The 24,539-nt window shown below is 37.2% G+C and overlaps 1 protein-coding gene across 24 annotated transcripts in view; it reads left to right on the top strand.

The window, feature by feature from the left end:
- Nucleotides 1-948: 948 nt before the first annotated feature.
- The window catches only part of ADGRL2 (adhesion G protein-coupled receptor L2), a 223,119-nt gene continuing 199,528 nt past the window's right edge, over nucleotides 949-24,539 (top strand). For 5 of the 24 annotated variants that reach the window (XM_031936776.1, XM_031936775.1, XM_031936767.1 and 2 more), the window contains exon 1: nucleotides 1,861-3,104. The gene's annotated coding sequence lies outside the window, so the exon portion shown is untranslated. Of the gene's footprint in view, nucleotides 1,238-1,274; nucleotides 1,416-1,859; nucleotides 3,105-3,700; nucleotides 3,784-24,539 lie in introns of those variants that run through there. The other 19 variants (XM_031936774.1, XM_031936760.1, XM_031936780.1 and 16 more) reach the window with 8 other exon arrangements.

The following is a 24,539-nucleotide window of genomic DNA, read 5'->3' as shown; positions in this document are numbered from 1 at the left end:
CACTGTGACAGGTTATATAAAATTTCACTCACCAAACATCTGTGAAGCACCTACTATCTGCAAAGCATTGTAGATACTTAGAATTTTGATGTCTGGTGTACACCTTATGACTTAAACTTTAAAATAACTGCTAAACACATTGTAGTTTGAAATGATTTCTCAAGCGTGAAGGCTGGCTGTACCCATAGGGATAGAGTTTTAATAACATATATGTATGTACATATATACACACACATATATGTATGTATATATATATATATATATACACATATATATGTATATACTTTTTGAAAACAAAGCAACCAATATGAAGCATACTTCCTAAGTACTGTTAGAGTTGTGGGGCAGTCAGTTTTTCTTTAAAATAAATTCCAAAATACATGGCCACATTTCATCACTTAGAACCAGGTAAATTATTACCAAATACATCTTGAAACTATTATTCACTTCACGATTTTATTTAAAAAGTCATTTTGAAACTTTTAAAAAAATCAAGATTCGACTTATTTCCCACATGCATAAAGAAACTTTGTTTTGCATTTTATTTTTCAAGGGTTATTTGCCATATCTTATTTTGTGCTCTTCAGTTTGGGTCCCTCGTTGAGCTTGACTGTTTGCTGACACTGCTAACAGAAACGTGCTCAGTGGACAAGAGCAAATGCAATTTCAATGTAAGGAAATGAAGGAAACAGACCCCGAAAAAAAAAAAAAAGAACCACCCAACGATGAATGCTTTGAGAGCCAAGCGCCTTGTAGTCTCTTTTCCTTCCTTTGCTTATCCTGGTGGGTTTAATCAGAAACAAACACAACACTTCAGTGAAAAATTGTCAACAGTGTCAAAGTTTAGTCGGCTCTACGTAACTGCAGGACCAAAAAAAAAAAAAAAAAAAAAAAAAAAAGTCAAAGTGATTAAAAAAAAAATCTCTCATTAAGGAGCTAGCCGGAAATCTCAGATATCCAAGTGCCACGGAACCCCGAGCCTCCCCTGCTCCGGCAGCTCGCGCAGGAGCTCGACCCGGGCACACACAGCCACAGTACGTTCCCTTTGTCCTGGCAGCCAGGCACACAAAAGGAAGAGGGGGCCGGAGACTAAAAGTTTCGGGGGCCTGGAGCTCCCAGCACTAGTCCCGACCTGGTGGCGGCGGTGGGATGATTTGTTAGGAGGGATGGCGTGAAACTGCGCTGGAGAAGACTGGAGTGTCCAAAGGAAAGTCACGCGGAAAGTGGCAGGAGGAAGGTAGGGGGCCGGGGGTGGCTGCGGCCAGGCGAGCCCCGAAGGCCGTGGCAGCACTTGGCTCTGCCCAGCTGGGCGCGCGAGAAGCTCTTAAGCCCCGTCTTTCACCCGGTGCCCGGAATGAAAGAAATTCAGAAAAAGCAAAAATGCGTGCGCGCAACGGAACCGGGGCAGCCCAAGGGTGGGTAACGAGCTCCGAGGATGGACGGAGGCACGGAAAGTCGGGGAGAGGCGGGGAGTCGGGGGCCGGCGGGGCAGACGGAGTTCTGGTCCTGCCCCCGGACCGGGGGGAGGGAGGGAGGGGAGCCCCAGCGGAGGGGGCGGGGTGGGCGCGTTCCGCGGCGGTGCGCGCGCGCCCCTCGCCGCCGCGGCCGGGACAAGTCCTGCGGCAGCCCCATTGGCTGCGCCGGGGCCTGTCCTCCCGCTGCTCCGGCTCGCTGGGGCTGCCGCCGCGGCTGCTTCTGCAGCAAGCAGCCGCAGCCGCAGCCACAGCCGCCGCCGCCAGTACTGGCTCAAGCCCTGTAAGTGTCCCCTTTCGGCCCCCCCCCCGGGACTTATAGATTATCTGCTCCACGTTGGGTACTTAGCTGCCTGTAATCTTCTTTTGAGTTTGCCCGAGACCCTTGCTGGAAAAATCAGGAGGGAGAGATTTGTCCTTTGCTGCTGTACACGATAATATGTTTATATGATTAGCTGAACTCAGAGGGTGGGAGGTGGAGACTGGAGGAGGAGGAGGCTGGAGGTGACTCCAGTTCAGACCTTGTGGAGAGTCTGTGTCAGGACTTAGCACTCCCCCATCTTTCTCTCTCTCTCTCTCTCTCTCTTTCTCTCTCCCCCTCTCTCCTTTCTCCCTCTCTCCCTCTCTCCTCTCACACACGGAGGTGCTGGAGCGAAATAAGGAGCTGGCCATAGAATTCCTTGGGATTGTTGGGGGAGCATTTCCCCCCTTCCTGCGAGGTGTGTTGCATTTGTTAGAATTTTTCCTTCCTCCTTTTTCTTTTTACGAATTTCACTGTTTGCTTTCCCGAGCTCGATTCCTGGTCTTCAGCCTTTCATGGGGCAGCAGCTCTAGCATCGGGAGAGAAGATGAGAAATGTGAGGAGGGGTTGCAACTGTCTCCTGCCAGAGGCCAGAATGTCCTCAAGGGAGATGTAAATTAGGTCGCTGCGAACGACCGAAGGAGGGGGCTTTGCTTTACAAAACTGAGCTGGCCCCTGCTGGTACTGCTGTGTGTCTCCTTGTCCCCCCTCCCGCGATCTGAGCTTAGAAGGGACTCCGAAGTCGGCTCACCTCTGATTTGGCTTGGCATCTACCGCCACCTCTCATTCCCCCCCCCCCCCCGGTCCTTTTTGGGGGTTTTGATTTTGTATTTTTTAAAAAGACAGAGTGGGATCTGGGGGGGTTATGTTTTTATAAATTCCCTCTTTCTCGGAGCGGCGTCTTGGAAACTGCATGAAAATGTTGACTTAACCCCAGTAGCCGCCCGGCGCTGGCTGCTTGGGAGGAGGAAGAGGTGGAGGAGGAGGAGGACGAAGAGGAGGAGAAGAAGAAGGACAAGGAGAAGAAGAAGGAGGAGAAGCCGTGTTTCTGTCCCAGCTCAGCGAGCCGCAGAGCTGCCTCTCCTGCTCGCTACTCCAGACTGCTCGTGCTTTCCGGCTGGACTGAGTCTCCCCCCCTTCCCCTTCCCGCGCCCCACTCTCCCTATCCAGCCTCGGTTTCTCCGGCTGAAGCCGAAGCCCTCTCCCGTCTTTTTTTCCCGAATCCCCTCCAGGCTCCCCTTGGTTTTCTGCGCCCCTTTCTGAGCTGCTTCCCCACCCTCCTCCCCCAGTGGATGGACGGATCTCCCCAGGGTCTGGCTCCGGAGACGGAGGTAAGATCTGCGCGCTGCGAACAATGTGCTGCTTTCAGAGCCTGCGATTTGCTCGCTTCCATCCATACCTGTTTGCTTTTCGCCTCCGCTCGGAGGGGTCGGAGTCTCCCCTCTCCCTCCTCCCCCCCTTTGCTGGTGGGAGCTCGGGCTTAGTTTAGATTCGCCTGTTTGTTTATGCTCGCCCGGGGCAAGGGTGAGACTCGGGACTCGCTCTGTCTTTCCCCCCTCCCCCCGACCCCGTCTGCGTCCCTTTTGGAAATCAATGGGAAGGGAAAAACTCCTCTGCCCCAGCCTTTGGGCTTTTTTTTTTTTTTTTTTTTCCTGGAGCTGAGTGTTGTGCGCTGGGGATAAATCACGGGGCTGGGGGGTCGGATTGGGTGTGCAGGGTTGTTGCTTTTTCTTTTTTGTGCGTGAGTGTGTGTGTATATGTGTATGTGTATGTGTGTTTGTGTGTATGAGGGGGGAATGTAAAGGATGGTAGCCCCCCTCCCAACTGGGCGGGGGTAGGAGGAAGTGAGCTAGGGGTTGGAAGAGAGGGGGAGTCAGGGTAGGGGTTAGTGGGAGGGCCTCGGGGGAAGGGGGGGCCGGGAAGAATACCCCCTCCCCCATCCCTCAGCCCGGTCAGAGTTGCTGGCCGGGACGGGCTCTGCAAAGTGCATGCACCGCTTAATCCCAGCCAGTAAGTAGCTGGAAAGGGACGACCCAGGAGGAAGGAGGGAAGGTGGGATGGAGAATGAGGCCGGGGAGCTCGGGATTGGGGGGGAGCGGGGCCGGCGGCGGGGCCGACTAGGAGGAGGCGGACGACGGCTAGCTGTTGCGGGTTTTGAGGGGTGGTGGTTGTTGGTTGGCTGTTGTGGCAAGAAGATGACTGGAAAACGTAGCCAGATGTGGACGGGCCGGGGCGGGCGCGGGCGCCGGGCATGGTAACAATTAGGGGCCGGCGGGCTGCTGTTGTGGCTGCTGCTGCCCCGGATGGGTGGGGGGTCTTGGGAACTCTACGGACAGGGGGCTGAAGCTGGAACGCGGGCGTCGGGCGGGGAGATCGCCTTTTAGGGAGGTCTGGCTGACGTCGGGGTCGCGGGCAGCCTCGGCCTGCTGGAGACTCTTAGGAATGATCTGGAGGGGATGTGTGTGTTTGTGTGTGTGTGTGTGTGTGTGTGTGTGTGTGATCGGGGATGGCAGGGGCGGGCCTGGGGAAAGCCCCGCCAGCCCTAGGGGAGCTGATTTTGGAAGGTGCCGGGCCAGGGGGAGGAGACGGATGCGTTGGTCTGGGAGACACCTGGGCCTGGGCGCTGCAGTCTCGGAAGAACTTGATTGGCTGTGAGGCCCCTCCAAGCGGCGGGGTGAGGGCGAGTCGCCTGGGAAAAGGAAAGGGAGGAAGGCAAAGCTAGGCAAGGCAAGACTGGGCAGGGGTACTTCGGCAGCGGGCGGCGCGAAGCGCACGGGCTCGGGCACTTGGGACTATTAAAGTTTGTTCCTCACTCCAGACTTCGGGATTTGGGCTAGTGCACTAGAGAAGGCGGTAGTGACTGGGTTGTCGAGCGCGCTCCTCAGACCCGCGGGTCCTCCTGATGTGACATTTTTTCGGGGGGGGGGGGGAAGGCGGACCTCTTTCTCTCCAACCCCTCGTTCCCGTCTCTCTCTTGCGCCTCTCCTCCGCGGTCCCGCGGTTGCATTCTTTATGCACACTATTCTGCCGCTGCCCGGGCTTGAGGGAGAGGGGCCGCTCTCCTGTTCCTTGAAAGGGATCCGGCTTCTTAGCAGTTCCTCTAAGGAGCCTGGACGAGCCCGAGCAGCAGCCACCATATGGTTCCCGTTACAAAAGCCAGGCTCTGAGGCAGCCTTGTCTTTGCCTTGCGTTTCCCCCCTGCATTCTTTGCCGTGCGCGCGGCGTCTCCCTCCCCTCTCTTCTGGACGCGGTTGGTTCATTCATTTGCCTGTCAGAATCTGTGCCTGGAGCAGGCCCCACCGAGGCTGCTCGGGGGGCTGGACGCGAGCTGCCCACTGAAAGGAAGTCATCGCCGTTCGGTAAATAATTACCTGGTGGGAATAGCTTTTACCAAATCAAGTGCAGTGCCGAGTTCTGGAAGGCAGGGAAGGAGCTGGGCAAACAAAACTGACCGATGTACTTCATTTGGAGTTGCGGAATTGTGCACTTTTTTTTTTTTTTTTTTTTTAAAATAAATAGCGAGGGAGATTATATTTAAGGAGTGATGAGACACCTTTTACTATATCTTCTGCCTTAGACAAATGGCAACTTCGTAACTTTACGTAGTGTGTTTCTCTAATAGAGATAATGTTAATAAGAAAATCTTATGTTCAGGTGCTTACTCTGGCTGGCTTTTTTTTTCCTCCCTTTTGTCCGTTTTTTCTTAACTCTCCCCCATACCCCCCTCCCCCCATTCTGTGCTTGATGGAAAGAATCCTGCAGAACAAATGTTCTGTTGTTTGGTTTGCTCAGACGTTCGCATTCTCTCCTTTTGTTGTTTGCCACTAAAAGAGGTGCCATTTCACATCATTCTGCACAAATTGTTTGAATTAATGCAAGTGTGAATTCTTACCGTTTGAAGGGGACTATTAGCATATCAAAGGTTTCTTAGCTTCAGCTCAATTGAGAAAACTTCAGCCTGTCTTCCATTTACTTCCAAGCAGAGGCCCAAAGGGCAGTGAGAATTATAAAGGGGGAAAATGGGGAGGTGGATTCAGGCTGTGTTTCTGAACTTTTACTGTTTTGTAATTATGTGAGTGAAAAACATTGTCTATTACTGTGGAGCCCTTGCAATCGGCAAGACAATTATTTTCTATTGATAAATAGTTTGTTCCAAGAAAAAGGGTGCCCTTCTATGACAGTCACTGTTGCTTGGTTTTTGGTGTCTCTTCTTTGTTAAGGCAGATCCAGGAGACCTGTCCTAACTGAATTCGTACTTTAGATATGAACTGAGAAAGAAAGAACTTGTAATTACTCCATGACACAATGAGAATCTTGACATAAAAGCACATTTGTTTCCAAACCGAGGTAACTTTTCTTCGATATTTAGCCTAAAATAATAGAGCCTCAGTGGTGGCTCTTGGGGGGAAAATGAAAGGTTGATATCAACTCTTGAAATAATTTTAATTTTGAACATCAAAAAACCCCAAACTTGTAGATAAACATACCGTCAATTTACATGTATTTACACCTGTGAGGATACCTGTAGGATACCACACCTTATGACCTCTGTCATGGATAGTTAGTATCTTAGATTACAGTGGTATCAAGCACTAGTCATAACAGTAACAATAATAGATGACGTCTTCTAGCACTTTAAGGACCGCAAAGCGCTATGCCCACATTACCTCATTAATTATGTCATCTTTATATTCCAATATATTCCATTCATATTTATTTCACAATTTAGGATTCATTCACTCAGTTCAGCTTTATGTTTTCTTGCTTATCTTTCTGAAGAATGGAGTTTTTAGCCCATTTCAGTCATTTAAAGGAAATCAATCTTCCATAAAGTAACACCCAAGTAAAATATTTTGGTAATTTGGGCCATTTTCTGGATAGCAGATGCTTCTTAAGTTGGGGGAGGAGGTTGTAGAGTTTGGTCTGATTTAGATTTCTAGCAGAAATTGAAACGCTCTTTTTTCTTTTGGTTTTTATAAAATAGAGTTTTAGCTAAAAAAAAAAAAAGTGAGTTCTTAGAGCTTTTGAGATTTGGAACTCTTTTTATTTTTTATAGTTTTTCCTTTGATGGTTGGTTGATTTTGAACATGAAATTGATATGCCTTCATTGTAATAGGCATTCTTTAGTAATGTTCAAAAGAATCCTCTGGTCTTAATTTAATAAAGAAATTGAGCTGTGTAGTCTAACAATCTTGGAGGGAATGTGTTGTTGGTTATATAACCTTAGCTTTCAGTTTTAAAAGGGTGACACTTTTTGGGGGGAGTATTTTAGAGATGAGATTTTTAGTGGTTTTCAAATTGTATGACATTACCCAGAAATAATTTTAGAGAGTTAATTTACCTGCTTTCCCCTCTGTTGTCTAAAGGAGTCCCTTTTGGTAGTATAAAAGGCACACATTGATGGGATTGCCATTATCACACTTAAGTTGCTGTTAACTAGTCTGCTTTGAATGCAGAGTGCAATAAAGCAAGCACATTAGTCTTTAGAGCTATTAGAGATAATCTAAAAATTGTCTAGAAAATGTTACTCTTCAGTTTATATGAAGGTGATCCTGATTTCGATAAATCTCTAAAGGTGTAAAATGCAGGGGAAAGAAGATTTTCAACGTTCAGATGACAAAATTGGACCACTTAGAGAAAAATTAATGTGCGGCAGCAGCACTTCAGCTGCCTTTTTCAATCACTGTGGGTTACTATGTGTTGGCAACAGAAAACGAATTTAGAACTACAGATAGCTCTGGGAGCTAGTAGTTGGGGAAATCAGGCTATTGAATCATGTGGGGTAGGACAAACCAATTACTTCAGGTTTTGACTTGAGAATTTCCAATAAATATAATTTTCTTTGGCTTTTGACTTTCCACTTATTAATGGGCTGACATCAAAGCAGACAACAACACTTCTAAATGTTATAAAAACCCTGTGTAAAGATATAGATCTCACATGTACCACTGTAATTCTTCATTTAAGTCAAGCAGTTGGAATTTTTTTGACTGCAATTTTCACAATCAGCAGAGACATTAACACCAGCTTCTGGGTGTTTCCCTTTCTTAAAATGAGCAAGGATAGCTTTAAAAACCAGTTTACTTAGTGGTTGGTGTCCTATTTTAGGGGATCACTATAGACACCTTATGCTTTATTTATAAATGATCTAGCTTTTAGCGTCCTGAAGTCAGATGGGTAGTATGATTGGGGAGTAGAGAGGAATGAAAAAGAAAGGTTTGAAGACTTCAAAACTTGTACAATTCCTGTTTAGAAAATATTCCCTGTCAAAGACATTGGTGTACAGTAATTTCTGTTTTTAAAAAAAACTGGAAATAGCTAAGTCTTCAAATAACACTTTATATTTTGGCAGATGTAATTTATGATTAAGAGAGTACATGGTAATTTATGTCAAGGTGTGGGTTTTCACTTGAGAGGTAAATACACTTAAAATCAATTGAGAAAAAAATTTGAAAAAATTGTACTTAAATGAAATGCCTTGCTTCCATTCCTATCTTTGATGCTTAGCTATTTTAGTTTAATGATATTTGCAAGGAAAAACCAAGTTAAAAATGATGAGGTGAGAATCAGCCTTCTTGGGAAGTGGCATTTTATAAAGTTTCAAAGGACGTTTAGGTGCATTTGACATCATGACAGTCCACAGTGTCTGGATGGAAGTGTTGAAGGAAAAGTCCAGATTTGACATTTAGAAGAAAAGGAATTTCTTCCATTATTTTTGGAGTGGGGGGGTGGTGTAGAGAAATTTGGTGTAAAAGCTGAACATGAGTAGTTTTTCCCCCCCCCCAAAATAGAGAACTTCAGAAGACCCAGTGTGTGTATATATACATAAAATTTAAAGCATTTTTAATTAGCATAATCATTTGAAAGAGGATGAAAAAGAGCTTTAAGCTAAGAACTTTGAAATAGGTATTAATGACTTTACTTGCAAAAGTGTAAAATAAGCTATTATCTGGTATAAAACTAGAATCCTATTCATACTTTGGCTAACTAACCCCAGTTGCAAAATTTATTAAAATATCAATCTTATTATCTAAATAGGTAACTGTTTTCTAGGGCTTTGGGGGAATGACTCAATCATTTTTATTCCAAAATTAGATTGAAATCATAGATTGACTAACTTTTCTCTTACCTGACATTAATTACTAACTTTATAGCCGCACCCAAATATTCATCTCTCTCAAAACAATTCTTGGAAATTCATAGGCTGTATAAAAGGATTTAATCTTCTAGATTGTTATAATTAGACTAAATTGAGTTTGTTCTCCAAATCTACTTTCTAGATTTGCTTAAAGATATGGAGGTTCTTTTAAAAAAAGAAACTAAAGCGTGTGTGTGTGTGGTTTTTTTTTTTTTAAATGGTTGAAGAGGTGGTTTGGTTAGAATAAAGATATATGTCATTATTGAAAGAGGCAAATGAAAACCTTAAGCAATCATATCGTCATCAACTTAAAATTATATTAAGTATATTGTGTCCATCCAAGTTCCTCAATGTGGAACTGACATTTTCCGTTTTAATTAAAACATCACATTTTTTTATTTATGGAAATTATTATTGTTTATCAAGTATTAAAGCAGGTTATTCATATTAAGTAAGCTGGTATTTGAAGGTGTGTGACTATTAAGAAAATAGTTACCAGATTTTTGAATTTTGGCAGAGTTATTTATGGAATAAAATTGAATAGTGGGTCAGACATTCCAATTAAAGTTTTTTCAATTTTTTTTTATTATCAGTGTATTATACATTTGTTATTTATTTAAGATTATTAGAAAACAATAATAGGAACAGTACAAACTAACTGAAATAAATGAAGAAAATTGTAATGGGGTTAACCCCTGCAGGTAAAATGTACCTTACTGCAAAATGCTATTGATTGCTTTAGAGATAGAGGAATGTTTAAATACAATTTGTTTAATTACAACAAAAATACAGTTTTATGAAGTAATATGCTTTGTCTTTGTGGAGGATTTTATGCATTGTGTGGTGGTAAGTAAAATCCCATCACAGTTGTATAAATTTGTTCAATTACTAGAACAGCTAAAAGGAAAAAAAAAATCAATTTATGCTGAAAAGAAACAGAAATTAGATTACCTTGGTTAGGAGGAACTTGCCAGAAGTGACTAAATTGTTTTAATAATATCTCAGATTTACTAGAGGACATGAATAGTTATGTTTTTCATCCCCCCCTTAAAAAAACAAACAAACAACATCTACCCCATTTTATTTTGTCTTTGTTGTGATAGTAACATTTTTTGCTTCCCACTTAAAAAATTTCCAAGTCAAAGTAATTGTATAGAAGTACTATAAAAGTTTACAGGGTGGTGGTGGTGGGGGACAAGCAAACCTATGATATGATTTTAAAAAACAAACTTCAGGTTAAGTCTTAACTATTTGGTTTCATTTTGGGTACTTTTTGGTTTAATAAACAAAATTTTAAACATTTTAGCCATGAATAAGAGACAAAAGATAAAATTAATTATATTTCTTAGATCAATGACATCATCTTTGAATGTTAAAAAAAAAAAACAAAACCCTCAATTCCTAGAATGACCAAATCTCTTTTCATTTGTTAAACAGTCTTTGACTCATCTAGTTAAATGGCGGTCTTGAATTCTTGCATCTGTAAGTTATTCTAGTAAAATAGCTGGACACCTGTTTTATTAGCAGGTTGATTCATTCTGGGTCTCAGATTTACTAGAGACAAGAATAGTTATGTTTAACATCTCTCCCCCCTTTAAAAACAAACAAATAAATAACTCCCTTCTCTCTCTATCCTCCCCCCCTTCCCCCCAAGTATTCTTAAGACACAAAGTCAACTTTCTGTGATTCCTGGAAAAACTGGTCAAAAAGATAGGACAAATGTCACTTCAAATAGAGATGTTTAAATCAGATTTCTGCCTAAGGGTAAAATTTAGGTCTGTTTTAGCCCGGATGTAATGTCTCCCTCTACAGAGCACAGCATTAATCACGGTCTGACAAGAGAACTTGGGCTGAGGAAAATGGGCCCCTGTTGGTCTTGTCATTGATTTTTCCAATCTGTGAGGAGTACATTATAAACATTAAAATTCACACAAAAGGATTAAGCCCCAATCTCTACATTTCAATGTTGAAATCATTTGCCATAAAAGAAGGCTATTTAAAGCTGAAAGACCTTTTTGAGGATTTTTTTTTTAAGGTAGGGAGAGTACTTTAATAAAAATAGAAATAGAAGATTAAAAGGTGCCTTAATCAGAGTCAAAAGTCACCTTCCTGAAAACATGGCCAGAGTTGAAGTTTACTGCTATTTTAAAATACATTAAGCAACTTGGAAAAGATACTTTATAGTTGATGCGAGAATGAAAAGAATAAAGATAAAAATGAAATATTTCTGGGGTTCAGATGATGGAAGTTCGATTTTTCATATATTCCTCCCAAATATATTTGAATTTTATTTAAAATTTCTCCTGTTATTTCATTTAAAATTTCCCCTTTTATTTCTTTTTTTTTTTTTTTTGGGAGGGGGTTCTCCTTTTATTTCTTAAGATAAACAAAACACAGCCTTTATATGGCTTTAAAGATGATGGTACTTTGTTTAATAAAAGAAAAAAGAGTTTAATGTTTTCATGCTCCAATTAGGAAGTCACTGTGTTTTATCAGTATTAGCAAAGAAGGAAAAATAGTGAATGGCATTCCATTATAATCTCTTAGAAAGTACTCAAGTAAATAATTTGATATTTAATTTCATCTTGTTGAGAGACGACTTACACAGATTGTATTGAGTAAAATGTATCTTTCTGTGTCAGAATGTTCTCTTTTTCTTTATGTATGATATATAATCAAAGCTACTATTTTAGCACTGAGTTTTAACAGTGACATTTATTTGACTGATCTTAAAGGCGAGAACATTATTTTGTTTTAAGACTCACTTCTTGCTCATGGTTCACATAAACACATTTATCTATCCCTGTGTTGTGCCCTTCTTCGGGAGGTATTGTTATATCAGTCAACACCTCAGACTGATTATTGCTGTGGCTCTACATGAGAGAATAATCTAACACCCATTACTGTCAGAAATGGGTCTTGGCAGCAGGGGGAGGGTTGGGTGACCTTGTTTCTTTTACTAGCTCTTTGTTGTGAATGGGAGATGTCCTACATAGGACAGCCCCGATTCCTTTAAAAAGTTAGGTTTGTAATCTTAGTAATTTAATCACTCTTAATTTGTACATGAAATTAAAAGTAACATTAACGCCTACTGTAATGAATGAACCTGAAGAAAGACTATGGAGTATTTCATTAGTTGCTTTTTTATTTCTGCCTCTGTTAGGTTATATTCACTTGAAGAACTTTTGACTCTAATTTGTGGGACAGGATACAGACTGCTTCTATTTAAAATGCCTAAGAGGAAAGCAAGTGACCAGTTTCTCTTAAGTCACTTATTTGGAAAAGGTGTCTTTTGTAACAGATTTAAAAGGTTATTGATATCTTTCTTTTTTTTGTCCCTTAACTTCCCTTCTAGAATCACTGAATCTTAAAGCTAGAAGGCATCTTAGCCATCATCTATCCAGCCCCCCTCATTTTACTCATGAGGAAACTGATCCATCCAGGGGGAGAAGTACTTTGCCCAAGGTTACAAGAATAAACTGCAGAGCTAGGACTTCTTCTGACCCTAAAACCTTTTCATTTCATACTTCTTTTCAAATAACTTATAGAGTTCAGAGTTTTCCATTCCTTTTTGCTGTTATTGATTTATGAATCACTTGATATTAGTTGCTTACTCCTTAATCCAGTCATTCTTCCATCTTTAATCCCACCATAGACAGTGACACTTTTTATATAACTCTAATTGCAATTTGTGTTATACTTGACTTTGAAGTCCATCGTGTTTGTACAGATTAATTTTGAGAAGCACCTACTTATGTGATCCTCCTATTTATTTTATTTGTATGCACATAAACTTTTTTTTTTCCTTCATTCAGCTCGACAGTATTTTAGTAAGGTAAAAAGCAAGGGTAATGTTTGTTAATGATTAAAAGGAGTTCAATGTAAAGAAATTTTTTGGAAGCTTTTCTGTTGTTTTAAATTTGATGTGAGATTATTGTGCCTCATCCTCACTCCTCCATGTATCCCAGCAAATTGAAACAATTCTAAAATACTATTTTACCTTCTTTGATTCCATGTTTATTAATAGAACTCAAATGTTTGCCATTTTTTTTCATAGTGCTGTGGCAAAGAATTTATGTGATTGAGACCTTGGATAGGCAATACGCCCAATGGATAAAGAACAGTATAGCAAATTGTCTCATTTCTTTTAAGCAGCTGCTACATGTAGATCACTATTCCAAACCTATCCCTATAAAATAACTTCTCAGATTAGTTTTACTTAATCTGAGGTTGTAATTTGAAAAATTAACTTTTTTTTTTAAGGGCAAGAGAAATTCCTTGATTTAATTCTCCCCCCTCTCTCTCTCATTGGGTTTGGCTTTTGAGTTTAGAAAATTGGCATATTTGTTAAATTTTACAAATTGTTTTACTTTGTTCTGTTTTTGTCCTTTAAAAAATGGCATCCCTCCTCTGGAGGACAGAATGAACAAATCAGATCTTCAATGTATCCCACATTTTCAGATGTCGCCTAAGAAGCAAAGGATTCATCTCTTGAAAAATAACTTATATGTACAGAATTCACACCAAAAATATTATCAAATATATCTGTTGTATTTTTGTTGGCAGAGGGTTCACTATAAATGACAAAAGCCTAACCTTGAAAACATGCCAGGAAGAATAAAGTCAAGATTTGTAAAAATCAGATTTTCTTCTTTAATCGGATAAATGTGAATTGTATAATTTTCTGTGTTGGGTTTTCTTTTAACATTTCTTTGGGAACTTTGTGATTCAAAACAAAGATTTTCCCTTTTGTCTTCGGCTGTAAATCAAGTATGAGTGCCATCCTTGTTTGTTTATTTTGTGATTTTGAGGTGAATCAGATAAACTTGGATGTTCTGTCTTGTTTTGGGTGGTCTGTCTTTGCAGCCTCCTGCTTTCTTTGTAAGCAGAGTAATGTTTTCTTTTTCATGAAGATCCACTGTGTGGAAGCAGTTTTTGAGTGACTTTGACTTAACCGTTCCCTCCATGCAAGGACTAGAAGGGAAAGGGAATAAGCATTTATTTAGTACTTGTTTTGTATCAGGTACTACTATACAAATATGACCCCATTCAAACCTCAAAACAATCATAGGAGATCAGTGCTTTCATTATTCTCTTGTTACCTTTAAGGAAACTGAGTAATGGAAAGCAAAGTCTTAAGAGGGCCAACCTTAAATGTTTTAAAGGACTTTTTAGTAGGACTTGTTTCCATCAGCTAATTACTAGAACATTTCTATTAAATGGTGATGATTGTTGGCATTTTTTTATCCTGGCTACCTATGTTTCCCACATATTTTTGCTAACCCTTTTTATTACCTGCAGAGGGAGCTTGTATATGAGATAAAATAATAGGAACCTCTGGAAGTTGATACTTTTCTTTTGGAATATTTAAACTTCATTTAAAAATATTTCTTTCCCGTGTATTTGAGAAATGTTATTCCAAAGAAGAGAATTTTTAAAGCTCTTTTGACAGTAGTCAAAGGACAGTGAAAAAATAAATCCCTATACATCAAGTATTTACAGTATATACTTTTTTTAGATTAAATATTTGTTCTTAATTTTTAAGGGATCAAAACTAGAAAGATGATAAAATGTAATCAAAATATGCATCTGAAAAAGGGGGACAATTGCAAATTTGCGAGCAATGATTAATCATGTGAGTTTTGAAATGGTTCTATCAGCTTCAGGAAGAAAGAATACCTCTACATAGAGCCATCTTTTTTCTACCATCAGCAAACTTTGACTAGAAAGTTTTCCAGTAGATATAAAATGTTTTTTGACAGATCTGCAGGTAAGATGGAGTGGATTAAGTTTCTTAACATTTAATTAATAGATCTCAATTAAATTGCTTAGTCTCGTCTTCGTCAAAGGTAAATGCTTTGTTTAAGAAAACAACAGGAAAGCAACAGATCACTTTGGATTAATGACTTCTGATAATGGGACAATTTAGGGCTGTAACACTTAACTACATAAGGTACCTGTTAAAAGCCAGCAATAAACAGTTAATGAATGAGGAGGATGGGGGAGAGAAGGGAAAAGGAATGTAGCTACATTATAGACCTTTATTTTAAAATCTGATTTATTAATACTATATTACTTAATTTCTAGGGCTGTGAAATGCAACTGTATCATAATTGGTATAAAAATACTTACATTTAAGGGGTTTAGTGGAAGAATAATTTGGTGATGATAAAAGAGTGGTAACTACATCAGTATTATTATTGAATAAAATATATTACATTATTTACGCTACTAAGGAAGACATTTTGTGATGGATTATTTAAATTAGTAAGAAAAATTCTGGCATTTTTTATTTGTGTATTTTAATTGTTCTGATTTTTTTCCCCCCAATCTTTTGCTTATTAAATAAAATGGAACTGATACTCAGAAATGGGTTCACATTTAAGTCCTGGAAAATAGATAGATGTTGATTTCTCTCTACTTAGTTTATCAGAGACCTATATTGACATATTTTGAGCTTTTTTTTTTTTAAATACTCAGAAAGGGTTTTTTCCCCCTTGTCTTACTGAACATCATCTCAGTGGCAATTTATTATTTATACTGGCTAATCCTTACTAATGTGAAAAGTCAGCTTGTTATTGTTACACCAAATGGCCCTGTAAGTAGGGAAACAGTTAAGTAGATCTCCTGTAATAGGTTGTTGTCTAATAAAGAGATTTATGGCATTGGCAAGGTCTATTGTATCGGTATTACCCTCTCTCAGCTTGATCATGTATTATCTTAACAACTCAGTACTATATTTTATGTGTAGTATTTTTGTAAGAGGGTAAGAATATTAGCTACAGCAATTACAATCCAATAGGATTATGATGGTACGTTTTATACAGAAATATACAAATGCGGACTTTTACATTGAGCTTTTGATGTGTACCCGGCCTTGCAGGGTTGTTGCAACATTTACTTGTGAATTATTAAGACATGACAATACCATAACTTGTTCTTACTAAAGAAAATATGGAGCAGTGAATAGAATCTAGTCTTCTAGCTCTTTTCTCCTCCTTCCTCCTCTTTGTCCTCCCCCACCTCACTGTGAGGTAAGAATTACTTGAATATTCAGTTCAGTCAAACTCTTCCAGGGAGCACAGAAGTATAAGAAAGTCCATGTAACTTCTGTATGGATGTGGGGAAAACACCCAGCTAGGATAAGTTCTTCACAATCTTGAAGGTAGGAGATGACTATTTTAAATAATAGTAATAATAATAATGGCATTGGGGAGACCCTTTATTTTTAAAAAATAGCTCAATTAAAAGTCTTCTTTCCCCCTGCCCCCGCTTTAGTTTTATTGTAAAATTATTTTTGTTTTAATTTTTTAAAGAAATATTTATGACAAAGAAATTAATTGCCTACAACTTAAATGTCATTTTGGATTTTTCCGTTTTCCATCAAAAATTACCCAGACCCTTGTTCTTAATTCTCTATAAAAGCTTCATGACTGAACACTGTTAAAATTAAAAGAAATTATTAAAAAACTAATCTGATTATGTTCTCAGCTCATTTGTGCCAATGATATTTAAGTAGAATGAATTTTCATGTATTATCAAGTCTATATAGGAGTAAAAGGATTTTTTTTCTTAAATATCATTTAAGGAGAATGCAAAATGATTGCTTCTTTTTTAGTAGAGAGGGTTTTTCCTCTGTAAAGCATGTATGGAATGCATTTTTATGTGGCCTAATAATCTTAAACTTATAAAAACCTGCTATAGATAATTTTGCATATGTACTCCAAATTAAATTAGAAAGTATTATAAATTGCTGACGTTTGTTTTTAATATGTTAAAATTTAAAAAATGCTTAAAATAACTTGACTTTCAGAATTCTACAAAATAAATACGAAATTAAAAAAATCTTTTAATCAGATAAATATTTATGATGATTTAAAGTTGGGATTTGGGAGATGTATATATATTTAAACTAGGGAGTGCTTAGAATGCAAAACTAAAGTCTGCAGATTAAATGTGAACGTTCAGAGAAAACCGAAAATAGAGTTTAATTATTGTGCTTTTAAAATTTTGTCTCTTTTGGAATGTAATAAATACAGGCATTCTAGCCATTCAAAATAGAAGCTATTTTCTTTTTTCTTTTCTTTTTTCTGTTTTCTATTTTCTTTCTTTGTAGATAGATAATATGTCACTTTGCCTTTTTTAATGAAACAGACATAAACCTCAAATCTAATAATGAATGTATTAGACCTAATCATTTTTGTTATTTGTAGCCTTTTACAACAGATCACTTTTAGGAAGTCATCTCATATAGACACACTCATATAGACACATTCCTCAACCAAAAGTTTAAGATGACTACTCTTAGATTCTGCTTGGAAATGAGAATATAATTTCCGTATTTACTGTTCATGTGCTTTGTTTAAAGAAAAATAAGCAAAAACAACAAAAAAAAGATAAGCAAAAACAAAGAAAAATTTTAATATTAATAGAGCAGCATGGGTCTTATTTTGCAAACAATTTCAGAACAGTGGATACTTGATATAATTTAGAATGGTTAATATCCTATTTGTTGTTTGCACTGAGATCACCAAAATAAACATATAATGTTGAAAAAACATTCTGATTATGTCCAGTGGACTTTTAAATAAGAATCTTCCTTGAAATTTGGGTATTATAGTTTCACATAGTCTCATATGTGTTTTAAGCACAGGTTGGTTGGGGATATTTCTTTTCAATCTCCGCTATTATAAGAGGACAGTACTTATAAATTTATTTTCTTGACAAATAGGTCAGTACTGCAGTATTCTCGATTATCTTTGGATAATGTTTAAATAATCAGTATAATGAAAGATTAGGGTAGTGAAACACTTTGAAGTATACTTAGAATCTTTGTAGGTTTTAGACCATGGGATTCAGATTACAGCTGTAGCACATTAAAGTATTAAAAAAAAACTCATTTCCAACAGTTCTTTTCTAACATTATAATTTTTATAGTAGTTTAGGGTGATTAGTACTTATAAACTATCTTGTAATGTAGTGGTGGCTTAGAATTGTATATAATACAGTGACTTTTATAAGAAAAATCAATGTACTGTAGTCCTGATTAATGGTCAAGTATATGTTTTGTGGTTTAGTTATTTTAATAGCCCCCCTCCCCCCCTTTAATGTGTTCTGTCTGGCTTTGATTAGTTTTGTTATAGTTAGTTGCCAAGACATTTAATTCTTGTTCTCATGTCTCAGAATGAAAAGCTATAGCAGATTATAGTTCTCTTCCGTGAGAAATAGAAGAGATATTTCTGTCAATTTACATTTTTTTCCTTTGGTAAATAATAATCACACACACACACATACACACACACACACACACACAACCAAATTTATAGCCAAAGTATCATGGATAAATGAAAAACTGTGAGTTCCACTGCACATCAAATAACACAGACATATTTGAATTTTCATTTTAGTATCTCTGGGACTTCCACAGTGCCTGGAACATGGTAGGTTCTTAAGAGATGCTTATTGATTGAATTAAAGAGGTATGAACTTTTTCTTGACATTTTCAGAAGCAGTGAATTTTTTTTTTTGGTTACTACAGTTCTTACGCTATTAACAGGTAACATCAATACTCCCATGAATTCAGACTTGTAATAACTTCTTGTTCAATATATATATAAGGAAGACTTTATCTTATAGTATTAATGCAGATTGATTTCTATGAAAATCAAGACAGAGCTTTTACCTATAGAACACAGAATCACAGTGACCTTAGTTACCACCTATCTAATTCACCCCATATAGCAAAGCAATCTTCACTATAACATAAGTGACATTAGGGCAATCATTTGACTGTTAATTTTTAATTGAGAATTAGACTAAAATACACACCTCATTTATTCATATTAATCTTATTAAAATGGATTTGCCTTGCATTTCTGAAAAATGTAGATAGGTTTTTTTCACATACTTACCTATTTGTAATAATGTAGATATTATGAAAGGGACATTTTTCTAATATTATTCTGCCTAATTAAATTCTTCTAAGAACACCTGTTTAACTGTAACCTATGTAGCACTAATATTTGTCATGTTTCTTTTGAAATAATGGAATAATGTTTTCTTTTGATGTTTGAAGAATAGTGGCACAGGGTTAATCTTGTCATAATTGATGGCTAAAGGCCTTTTTGTTTTTAAGAAGTCACATAAATTTCTTTTGATTTCCCTTATTTTTCCCTTCCCCCATGCATTTTTTTTTTTTTTAACTTTCTCTGTAATATTCAGATTTTAGATAGAGGTAGTTTTTGCTTGATTAATTATTTAGTAATAATCTTTAAAGTGTTTTCATAGTAATTGGTATATTAAAATTACCTTGAAAAAAGTAACAATTCTTCCCATTACATAATGTATGAAATTATTCTATCCTTATAAAAGTTATTATTATTTAGCATGATAATTGTTATAAAATTTAACTGTTCTTAGTTGGTTTTTTTTCCAATAAAAATATTTCTTGTCAGCTATTATTTTGATCTCTTTCTGTTTGTGTCATTATCTCTTTTCCTACTATTACAATCTTCTTATACAAAGAATTGGCTATTCTGTCCCTCCCCTCATTCTCAATTTAAAAATAAAATGTTTCTTTTAATGAAAACACTTTAAGGGATAGATAGTTCGGGAATTTTTTTTTTTTTATTAAAAAAACTATTATTGTAGTTAAATTGTGTTCAGTTTGAGAATAGAATGACAGGGGATATACAGTTAAATTAAAATGTTGAAACCTTAGTGATTATAGATAGGATTAAAGGGAAAAAATAAAACCAACTAGATTATTCTCTGGTAGAATTAATCATTAGATTAATTAGAACATTAGATCTTTGGCCACTGCCTTTTTTGCCTTTTTTTGAACTTGCCACTACATTAGTTAGTAAGCTAATGTGTACCCTTCATCTCTCAGGCTTGGAATTTGTTTTTCTGAATTTAAGTTAGGGCAGTAATCCAACTAAGAATCTCCATATGATTGCCTAAGTGGTTAAATTCTGATTGAGAATTGAAATGCCTTCATGACTTTTATCTTTTCCCCTATTTTCTCTTATATAGTCTTGTGTTAAGTTTGCAATTAGGTTAGTATGGTTTTGCTAAAATTTGACTTGCTTTTGTAAAAGAGATTTAAATACCTCATTTGTTTAAAAAAAAAACAACCAAAAAACAAAAACTCAGAATTTTACTAAAAAGGGTCAGGGGTGAATGTATCCTAGCATCACACTGAACATACTTTCTTTCAAGTCCAGGAGGGACTCTGTAATATTAGTGTAAGTACAGGAGGGACTTTGTGAATCTGCCATAGAAATTATGCTTTCTCTTTGTAATGTGCAAGTATTATTTCACGTGAAATATCCATTATTTTTTAAAATTTTGTAATGATTCTATAAACAAATGATGTGTTTATTCTATTATTGTATTGGTACTGATAACAAGTCTTTTATTTTTCTTAATTCAGTATTTCAAATGCTCATACATTATATACACAACTTATTTAACATGCAATTGTGTATGTACATTCATATTTGTATATATGCATGTATTACTATATGTATGTATTACGAATTTTGAATGTTTAAAGATCTAACATGCCATTTTTTCTCTTTTTTTGCAATCAAAAATGCCCCTGGATATGTAGATTTCTAAGAATTTATACCTGTATTTCTTTCATACTTTATGGATTAAACTGTCGTTTAAACCTTTCAGATTGGATAATTTGTTTTTTAAGGGCAGACACTTTAAACCTTTGTCTTAGTCTGTTAGTTGAAAAATGAGAGGATACCAGAAATACAATAGGTCTCAATAATCAGGTAGTTTAGTTCATGATGTCCCAGAAGGAATCCCTGAGTTCAAGCTTGAAGACTTCCAATAATGAGGAAACCTTCTAAGGTGGTCTGGTCTTCTTTTGACCAGCTCAGATTATTTGAAAGTTGTCCTATATCCAAGGCTTCTGGTTCTGTCCTTTAAAGACACTTAAACCTCAATTTACTCTGTAGGTTTGTTGGTGGGACTCAGAGGGAAGAAGAATTCCTGGTATCTGGGAGAGATCTGAGAGAACATTTGATTCATTCAACCCCCTCATTTGCAGGGGAGAAACCTGTGAACCCAAAATAAATGACTTACTTGAGGTTACATTGTAATTTTTAGTAAGCTGGAAAGGCTTGTGATGTTTCATTTGTCAAGATTCTGGTTAATTAAATCTGATGGTTGGTTTAGGAGATGATGATTTTTCTCTTCACATCTACTTTTGAAGTCTGTTAAGAGTTGGATGGGGTTTCAGTTTGTATCAGTGATGGAATAACTCTGTGTTCAATCAGCACACATTTATTAAGGGTTTAATACATGCCTGGCACTGAGATAAGTGTTGGTGATACAAAGAAAGGCAAACACAATTAGTAGGACTAAAGCGCGAGAAAAGCTGTAAACAATTAGATAAGACAAGATATCTATCTGTCAATCTATCATTTATCCATCAACACACACATATTGTGTGCATATATGTAGGTATATATGAACATGAATGATAACATACACACAATGTAAATTAGAGGTAATCTTGGAAGGAAGGAATTAGCTCTCTGTGTGTGCGTGTGCGAATAGGAATGAGGAGGACACAGGAAAGTCCTCAATGAGTAGGTAGAATTTGAGCTGACTCTTAAACAGGAAACCAATGAAGCCGGGAGGTGGAGAAATTTGGATTACCATCAATAAAAAGGCGTGAGGTTAGATGATGGAATGTCTTGTATAAGGAACAGCAAAGTAAATTAATACCAGGGGATCACTGGGAACATGAATGGGGAATAAGGTAGGTGGCAGGAGACTGGAAAGGTAAGAAGAATGCCAGGGTGTGAAGGGTGTTAAAAGCCAATGATAGAATTTTATATTTTCTTTTGGACATAACCTTTGGAAATACTTTTGCATTTGGATTTTAAATATGCGACAGAAGAAAACCAGAATGTTTGGATAGGGGCACAAACCAATGATCAGTTATGTTACTTCTTTATTAAATGATCTATCATCTATTTTCTTGTCTATATATCTCATCTGTCCATTTATCTATATTTATCTATCTATGCGTCTATATATGTCTATTTCTGCATCTCTCCATCTATCTCTGCACCTATTGGTCTGTCTCTCTAGCCGTCTTTCTCTGTCGCATATCTGTATGCTCTTATCTATATCTCCATATCTGTCTTGTTTATCTCTCTGATACTTCTATGTAAAGGCAGTTCACAAATTTCTTATGTGTGTTTTTTTTTTTTTTTTTTTTTTTTTGTATCTTGAAATATTTGTATTGTGGATGATTGTTCCTTTCACAATTAGGGAGAGAAATTATACAGGATTTGTTATTGACCTTCTGGGCATTCCTTGTTTTAAATATTTTGGGTTCAGCATGACAAAAATGCCTACACACACACACACACACACACACGCACACACACACACGCACACACACACACACACACACATAAAATATAGAATGTGGCAAGAGTTCTTATCTATATCAGTTTTTACAGACATTTGGCTTCCATGAACACATTCAGTTAAAGATGAAACTCGCTAATTTTGCTTACAGTCTATATGGAACCAGATTAAATAGAAACCCTTGTCTGTCTGTATGTGTTGGGCCTGACAAGTGGGGTGGCAGAAATAGAAATTGAGATGTTGTTTATGGCTTTTGAGATGAAAGAACATATTGGTCTTGTGATAAGACAGTGTATTCTTTCTTTCTTGGTAGATTAGTAAGAATTTCTATGTATGTATCGGTAAATAAAACAGGTATGTAAATACTATTAAGAATTTTATAATCATAGCCACATCCTGGATATTTTTTTTTGGATTGATTGCTAGTTTTGGAGAATAGATGTCACTGCCTTTCTGTGTAAAAATTTAACTGTGTGTAGTTATTATGCTTAATAGATTATGATTTGACCATAGCATATTCAAATCTATCTAAAAATGAATTATTTCATGATGGGATAATGTTTAAATGTCATTATGATTAAAGAATGACCCTCCAGAAATTGAGTTGTTTAGATAATGACCCTTCCTGATGGTCATTTTCAGCATATGCCTAGCAGTTTCTCAATCACATCAAGGTCAAATGCTGACCTTGAAAGCTTTAGCCTTGAATGTGTCCTTTTCCTGCTTTCCTTCCAAGTCTAGACTACTCTTTCTATCTTCCTAGTTTGCTATCCCTTTGAAGCTTTTGTCTTTCATCTAATGTTTTCCATTATTTCACCATGTTTTTCCCAAACTGTCTATTTGCCATTTTTCTTTTATAGAAATTGCTAAAAATTTCTAGGTTCTCTCTCTTTTAAAGATTTCAAAATAAAGTTACAGAATTTTCTCATGGGCTTTTCAGTTCTCATATTTGTTATCTATTTGCTGATGTTGAGGAAGGGGAATTAGAAGATCAGTTACTCCCTAGTTATGCTAAATGCAGAAAGGAACTGTATATCTTATTCAGTATCACAAAGAAATTATGATAAAACTAATAAATTTTGCTAGGCTGTGGCAATGGAGTATAGACTCCATTCCCTTCATGTATGTAAAAATAGTGAGTGTAATATTAAATGAAAATGTTCCATTTAATTCAATAAAATAGTCCCTGATGCTTAGATTACATAGTGTTTCCAGCAAAAAACAGAAATATTTATTCCTATTCTTCTCTGTTTTAGAAGCAGCCAAGAGTTCAAAGGTAGGAAGTAGAACTATGGGGAAAGATTCAGTTCAACATAGCAATTTAAACTGATGAGACTAACTGTGGACTTACACTGTCTTCCACAAATAAATGCCTTCAGTTATATATCAGGGTTTTATATCACGGAATTCCTAGACAATATAACTTCCTATTAGATGATTTGAAGAATTTTTGTAAATAGACCTCATAATAGACTTATTATCCAGCAGTTAAGTTCTTCAACTTGACTTTTATTAAGCACCAACTATGTACCGGGCTCTTTGTTAAGCATAGGGGAGTCAGAAGAAAGAAAAAAGACTGTCTCTGCTTTCAAAGAGCTCTCAGGAACACAGCAAGGGTGAGAACATGGAGATAAACCAGATGTGTGTGTGTGTGTGTGTGTGTGTGTGTGTGTGTATGTATACCATAATATACACATATGTGTATATGATAAATTAGGGGTAATTTCAGAAGAAAGTCACTAAAGTTAAGGAGGATTGGGAAAGGCTTCTTGTAAAAGTTGGGTCTTTAGTTGAGATTTGAAGGAGGCCAGAGAACCTAGGATGCAGAGATCCCTGAGGAGGGGAGTGTGGAGGATGCTCAGGGAAAATGCTTTTGGGAGCAATAGCTAGTAGGTCTGTTTGGGGAGAATAGGGAAAATCTGTTAAAAGTTGGTAATTGGTCTTTGAATGCCCCTCTCCCATTCATTACTTTTTATTTGATCTTTTATGTGAGATTTATTTTATGTTGCTTTAAATATTCTTTATTTTAAAAACATACATTTTATTCTGAAAATAAGTGCTTAACCCACATTTCTCCTATTTTCCTATTTCTCTGTTGTACTATAAGAAGCAAATTAGTAGTTCATATCAGGGTCAATTTTAGTGGCTTAACCTATGAGTGTTTGTATTCTATTTATTTGCTTTTTATTTAGTGACTACTTTGCTGGTATTTTTAATTTTATAGATG

Source organism: Sarcophilus harrisii, chromosome 4, assembly GCF_902635505.1.
Source record: "Sarcophilus harrisii chromosome 4, mSarHar1.11, whole genome shotgun sequence".
NCBI classification, from domain to species: domain Eukaryota; kingdom Metazoa; phylum Chordata; class Mammalia; order Dasyuromorphia; family Dasyuridae; genus Sarcophilus; species Sarcophilus harrisii.
The sequence above is the reverse complement of the archived record's forward strand: the minus strand, read 5'-3'. Positions and strand labels throughout refer to the sequence as shown.